The sequence below is a fragment of the Aquila chrysaetos genome, chromosome 3, assembly GCF_900496995.4.
Source record: "Aquila chrysaetos chrysaetos chromosome 3, bAquChr1.4, whole genome shotgun sequence".
Classification (NCBI taxonomy): Eukaryota; Metazoa; Chordata; class Aves; order Accipitriformes; family Accipitridae; genus Aquila; species Aquila chrysaetos.
In genome coordinates this window covers 20,647,537-20,653,536 of record NC_044006.1, presented here as the reverse complement: position 1 = coordinate 20,653,536, position 6,000 = coordinate 20,647,537, and positions in this window count along the sequence as shown.

The following is a 6,000-nucleotide window of genomic DNA, read 5'->3' as shown; positions in this document are numbered from 1 at the left end:
TGGTGCTTATCTCCACAACAGACAAGCTGAACAGGAGATGAGGGCTAGGCAGCGGCCAAAATGGCCAAACCTTCAAATTGTAAAAAACACAAGGTGTCATTCACTGCCAAAGGATGTTTGCTACATGCATGGTTTGCACCAGTGAAACCATGCCAGGAAAAAACAGGGTGTACAGTTTCCCAACAGGGAAACCTTGAGGGATATTGGTGGGAGAAGGAGAAAAGACTGCCTTCGCAACCACATGCAAGGTGTCAGCCCCGTTTCCGCAGAGGCAGCCGAGGAGTCTAACTAGCCGCTGGCACAAGCTGCTGGCATGGGTGGGACATCCCTGCTGGGACCTCCCCACCGGGATGGGTGCTGGGCAAGCTCCTCTGGGGCATCCCCTTGGGACCAGCAACGCGAGAGAGGCTTCCCAGGGAAGCAGGTGGAGGGAAGATGTCTCCTCAGCATATTTCCCCAAGGAGATTCAGAAGAAAAAAATCAAATTTCCACACCCGCTGCCCACGGTAGCTGTGGCATGTATCTGGAAAGCTCTGCCGGCACACCCAGTCCTCTCTTGTGCAGAAGTAGGGACATCATCAGAGCTGTCCTCTGGACCACACTCGTGCTGAGGAGATGTCAAGATGATTCCCATTTTAAAACCGGTCTTTTTTTCCCCTCTGGAGACACTATAAGAAGATGTCTATATTTAAAAGGCTTTTTCTGGACTCATTTCAAAGTCAGGGGAATTTTGTGCATCCTGGAGAGAAACAGCTGTTCGTGTCAAAGTTCATTTGCAAATAATCGCTGCAGCCAGACCAAAACCTTTATGTGGAGCTAATTCCCGTGCAGAGAGGAGCACCCAGCAGTGCCCGGGTCCCCCCATTTCTGTGCCAAGAGCACCACCCGGTGGCCTCCCCCGCCATGGCGCTCTCCCTCAGAAACCGTAATAAAACTAAAATACTTGAAGGGGAAGGAAAAATCAGAAAACTAGGGCTGTACAAAGAGCTGTATGAACAAGATGGGCAAAACCCCTGTGTGTTTATTGTATGAAACCCAGCCAGTAAATAAGCAATGAACAAAATCCTGTATTACAGACGTCTTGTGGAAGAGGGAAGAGTCACAGGGTGGGTTTTGCTGGGACCAGCTGAATGTGCAGGGCTGCAGAGGTTTTGAGAGACCAAGGTCTGGTCCCACTCATGGCAGGCACTTCCCGCCTCCTCCTCCTCCAGCACCTCACCTCCCAGGAGAGCAGCCCTGCTCCTCGTGGGGAGCAAGTACCAGCATCCCAAAGGTGTTGCATCACACAGCAGCATACCCCTGCTCCATGGGCAACTCCCTCGGGCCATCAGCAAGCCGATGCAGGTCCAGTACCACTGGCCTAGGCAGTGATGGGCACCCACCTCCCCACTTCTACCCTCCCTTCACTATCAGTTCACATCTACACAGGGTGTTTCACAGGCTTACTGCATGTTTCTCTGAAGCTTTGAAGACCCTGGGGCCTAAAACTGAGCCTTTAGCATGCACCTCTCAGTAGTTTTTTTCGCATACAGTTCCCAGGCTTTGGCTGGAGTCACACACTCGTTGGATTCCCTGGGGCATGCTCACCAGAGAAGACCTTCCTGAGCACAGTGAGGTTTCTGTGTGTATCCTCCAGCTGCCTGAAGCAGGAATCCATTAAATAATTCAGTTCTGGCAAGGGAGACAGCCCTGTGGGAAATAATTTGTACAAGTGTTATTGCCTGTTAATGGAAATCTTCAGGAAGAAAAAGAAAATCATAGAATCATAGAATGGTTTGGGTTGGAAGGGACCTTAAAAGATCATCTAGTTCCAACCCCCCTGCCGTGGGAAGGGACACCTTCCACTAGACCAGGTTGCTCAAAGCCCCATCCAACCTGGCCTTGAACACTTCCAGGGATGGGGCATCCACAGCCTCTCTGGGGCAACCTGTTCCAGTGTCTCACCACCATCACAGTAAAGAGCTGCTTCTTTACATCTGACCTAAATCTACCCTCTTTCAGTTTAAAGCCATTACCCCTTGTGCTATTACTACATGCCCTTGTAAAAAGTCCCTCTCTTGCTTTCCTGTAGGCCCCCTTTAGGTACTGGAAGGCTGCAATAAGGTCTCCCCAGAGCTTTCTATTCTCCAGGATGAACAACCCTAACTCTCTCAGCCTTTCTTCATAGGAGAGGTGCTCCAGTCCTCTGATCATCTTCGTGGCCCTCCTCTGGACTCGCTCCAACAGGTCCATGTTGTTCTTTTGTTGGGGACCCCAGAGCTGAACACAGTACTCCAGGTGGGATCTCATGAGAGTGGAGTAGAGGGGGAGAATCACCTCCCTTGACCTGCTGGTCACGCTTCTTTTGATGCAGCCCACGATACAGCTGGCTTTCTGGGCTGCAAGCGCACATTGCCAGCTCACATTGAGCTTCTCATCAACCAACACCCCCAAGTCCTTCTCCTCAGGGCTGCTCTCAATCCATTCTCTGCCCAGCCTGTATTTGTGTTTGGGATTGCCCTGACCCATGTGCAGGACCTTGCACTTGGCCTTGTTGAACTTCATGAGGTTCGCATGGGCCCATCTCTCAAGCCTGTCAAGGTCCTTCTGGATGGCATCCCTTCTCTCCAGGGTGTAGACCACACCACACAGCTTGGTGCCATCGGCAAACTTGCTGAGGGTGCACTCAATCCCACCGCCCACGTTGCTGACAAAGATGTTAAACAGCGCCAGTCCCAACACCGACCCCTGAGGAACGCCACTCGTCACTGGTCTCCACTTGGACATCAAGCCGTTGACCACAACTCTTTGAGTGCAACCATCCAGCCAATTCCTTATCCACCAAGTGGTCCATCCATCAAATCTATGTCTCTCCACTTTAGAGGCAAGGATGTTGTGCGGGACAGTGTCAAATGCTTCGCACAAGTCCAGGTAGCTGACGTCAGTTGCTCTTCCCTTATCCACCAACACTGTAACCCTGTTATAGAAGGCCACCAAATTTGTCAAGCATGATTTGCCCTTAGTGAAGCCATGTTGGCTTTCACTAATCACTTCCTTATTTTCCATGTGCCTTAGCATAGTTTCCAGGAGGATCTGCTCCATGATCTTGCTGGGCACAGAGGGGAGACCGACTGGCCTGTAGTTCCCCAGGTCTTCCTTTTTTCCCTTTTTAAAAATAGGCATTATGTTTCCCCTTTTCTGGTCAGTGGGAACTTCCCCAAACTGCCACAACTTCTCATACATGATGGATAGCAGCTTAGCCACTTCATCCACCAGTTCCCTCAGGACCCACAGATGCATCTCATCAGGCCCCATGGACTTGTGCACCTTCAGGTTCCCTAGATGGTCTTGCACCAGATCTTCCCCTACAGTGGGCAGTTCTTCATTCTCCCAGTCCCTGCCTTTGCCTTCTGCAACTTGGGCAGTGTGGCTGGAGCACTTGCCAGTGAAGACTGAGGCAAAAAAGTCATCGAGTACCTCAGCCTTCTCCATATGCCAGGTAACCAGGTCTCCTGTTTCCTTCCAGAGAGGGCCCACATTTTCCCTAGTCTTCCTTTTATCACTGGTGCACCTATAGAAGCTTTTCTTGTTGCCGTTGATGTCCCTGGACAGATTTAATTCTATCAGGGCTTTAGCTTTCCTAACCTGATTCCTGGCTGCTCAAACAATTTCTCTGTATTCCTCCCAGGCTACCTATCCTTGTTTCCACCCTCTGTAGGCTTCCTTTTTGGTTTGAGTTTCTCCAAGAGCTCCTTGTTCATCCATGCAGGCCTCCTGGCATTTTTGCCTGACTTCCTCTTTGTTGGGATGCATCGCTCCTGAGCTTGGAGGAGGTGGTCCTTGAATGTTAACCAGCTTTCTTGGGCCCCTCTTCCCTCCAGGGCTTTATCCCATGGCACTCTACCTAGCAGATCCCTGAAGAGGCCGAAGTCTTCTCTCCTGAAGTCCAGGGCAGCAAGCTTGCTGTGTGCCCTCCTCACTGCTCTAAGGATCTTGAACTCCACTATTTCATGGTCACTGCAGCCAAGGCTGCCCTTGAGCTTCACATTCCCCACCAGCCCCTCCTTGTTGGTGAGAACAAGGTCCACCATAGCACCTCTCCTCGTTGGCTGCTCTACCACTTGGAGGAGGAAGTTATCATCAACACATTCCAGGAACCTCCTGGATTGCTTATGCCCTGCTGTGTTGTCCCTCCAGCAGATATTGGGGTGGTTGAAGTCCCTCATGAGGACCAGGGCTTGTGAGCATGAGGTTGCTCCCATCTGTCTATAGAGGGCCTCATCCACTCGGTCTTCCTGGTCAGGTGGCCTGTAGCAGACCCCCACTATAATGTCACCTGTTCCTGCCCTCCCTTTAATCCTGACCCATAAGCTCTTGGTCAGCTCCTCATCCATCCCCAGGCAGAGCTCCATGCATTCCAGCTTTGGGCAGCACCCCCTCCTCATCTCCCCAGCCTGTCCTTCCTAAAAAACCTGTATCCTTCCATTCCAACACTCCAGTCATAGGAGCCATCCCACCATGTCTCCGTGATGCCAATAAGATCATAGCTCTGCAGGCGTGCTTACGTCTCTAACTCTTCTTGTTTATTCCCCATGCTACATGTGTTTGCATAGAGACATTCAAGTTGGGCCCCCAATGAAGATGACTTGCTGGCTGGAGTGGCTGGAATTCCTTTGTGCTGCTCTTCAGGTGCTCTCCTGCTGACCTGTGATCCCTCTCCAGGCTCCGGGCATCTATTACTGGCATCAAACTGGTAGGAGTGGGATGGACTAAGGTTCCCCTCCAGAGCAACTTTAGTTGAAAGCCCTCTTCGCTAGCTTGGTGAAGCTTCTATTAAGATGGAAAAGGAGTGTGTCCATCTAACAAATAATTCCCAGTAGCTATGCCACGAGGCCCACATGCAAAGGATAAGAAAGCTCCAGTGCTTTTAGTATAAAAACTCCTCAGAGCACTATAAGAGCTGAATGGATCCAAGGGAAAATTGAAAATTAATCCAAGGGTGCAACAAAGCCACACTCTACCTGGTCCAGGAGACCTTATCAAGAAGGCAAGTGGACACACCAGTTACCTGAAGTACTGATAAATAAAGACCTCAGAATGGTATGAGCATGAAGGAGGGAAGGGTCAGGCAGGGCTGATTTGAGAGCGAGCAGCCTACATCAAACACCCGCGAGCTCAGCCTGGCCACATGGCACTGGCTGACGCACAGGTTCGGGTCATCTGATGCACTCTGAGCTCACTAGGTCACGGGAACTGTGGCAAAAGCATTCAGTCAGCTTATGTAGTCCTTCACCTCTCTTTTTCTGCTATCATTTCTCTTTCTTTTCCTGTCCTTTCCACTTTCATTTTCCTTATGAGTTTAGAAAGAACCGTTTCTATTATCTGTAAACAGACCAGCTGGCAGGTCATGAAGCCCCAGCTGTGACAAATACTACATATGTGTGACAAATACATCCAGCATGTACTTGTGCTCTTTATCTTCTGGATGTCACTTCGCCTAAGTACAGCCACATCATGAGAGTTGGTTTTTTGCTAAAATATCAAAAGTGCTTTACTAAAAGGTAGAATTACCTACAAGGCTCTTCACTTCAAGAGACACTTCAAGACACTGCAGTGCTGTAAACCTTTATCATTTTAGTTAATAGAAAAATCCATCAAGTATTTTGTACTGTGAGCAGTATAGTTTCTGGGACAAGTCAGCATCACTAGAAAAAATAAGATAAGTACAAACACATACAATCATTACAGTCAACATGCACGTGCACACACGTGTTGTGTAACAAAATGTAGTGTCACGCTTTAGTTTCCTAAAATTGCAAAGGCCCAATTTTATAGGCAGATATTGAGAAGATAAGCCCACACTAAATCAAAACTAATATTACCTGAGTAGGTGCTTTCTCCAGGTGTTAGCAGCCATTTGATGAACATCATCATAGAAATTTCATCAGAATACAAAAAAAAGAAGGAAAACCCCAAAATTATCTGTCTCATGCTCTTTGGGAATTTATTTAGATGTTTTTG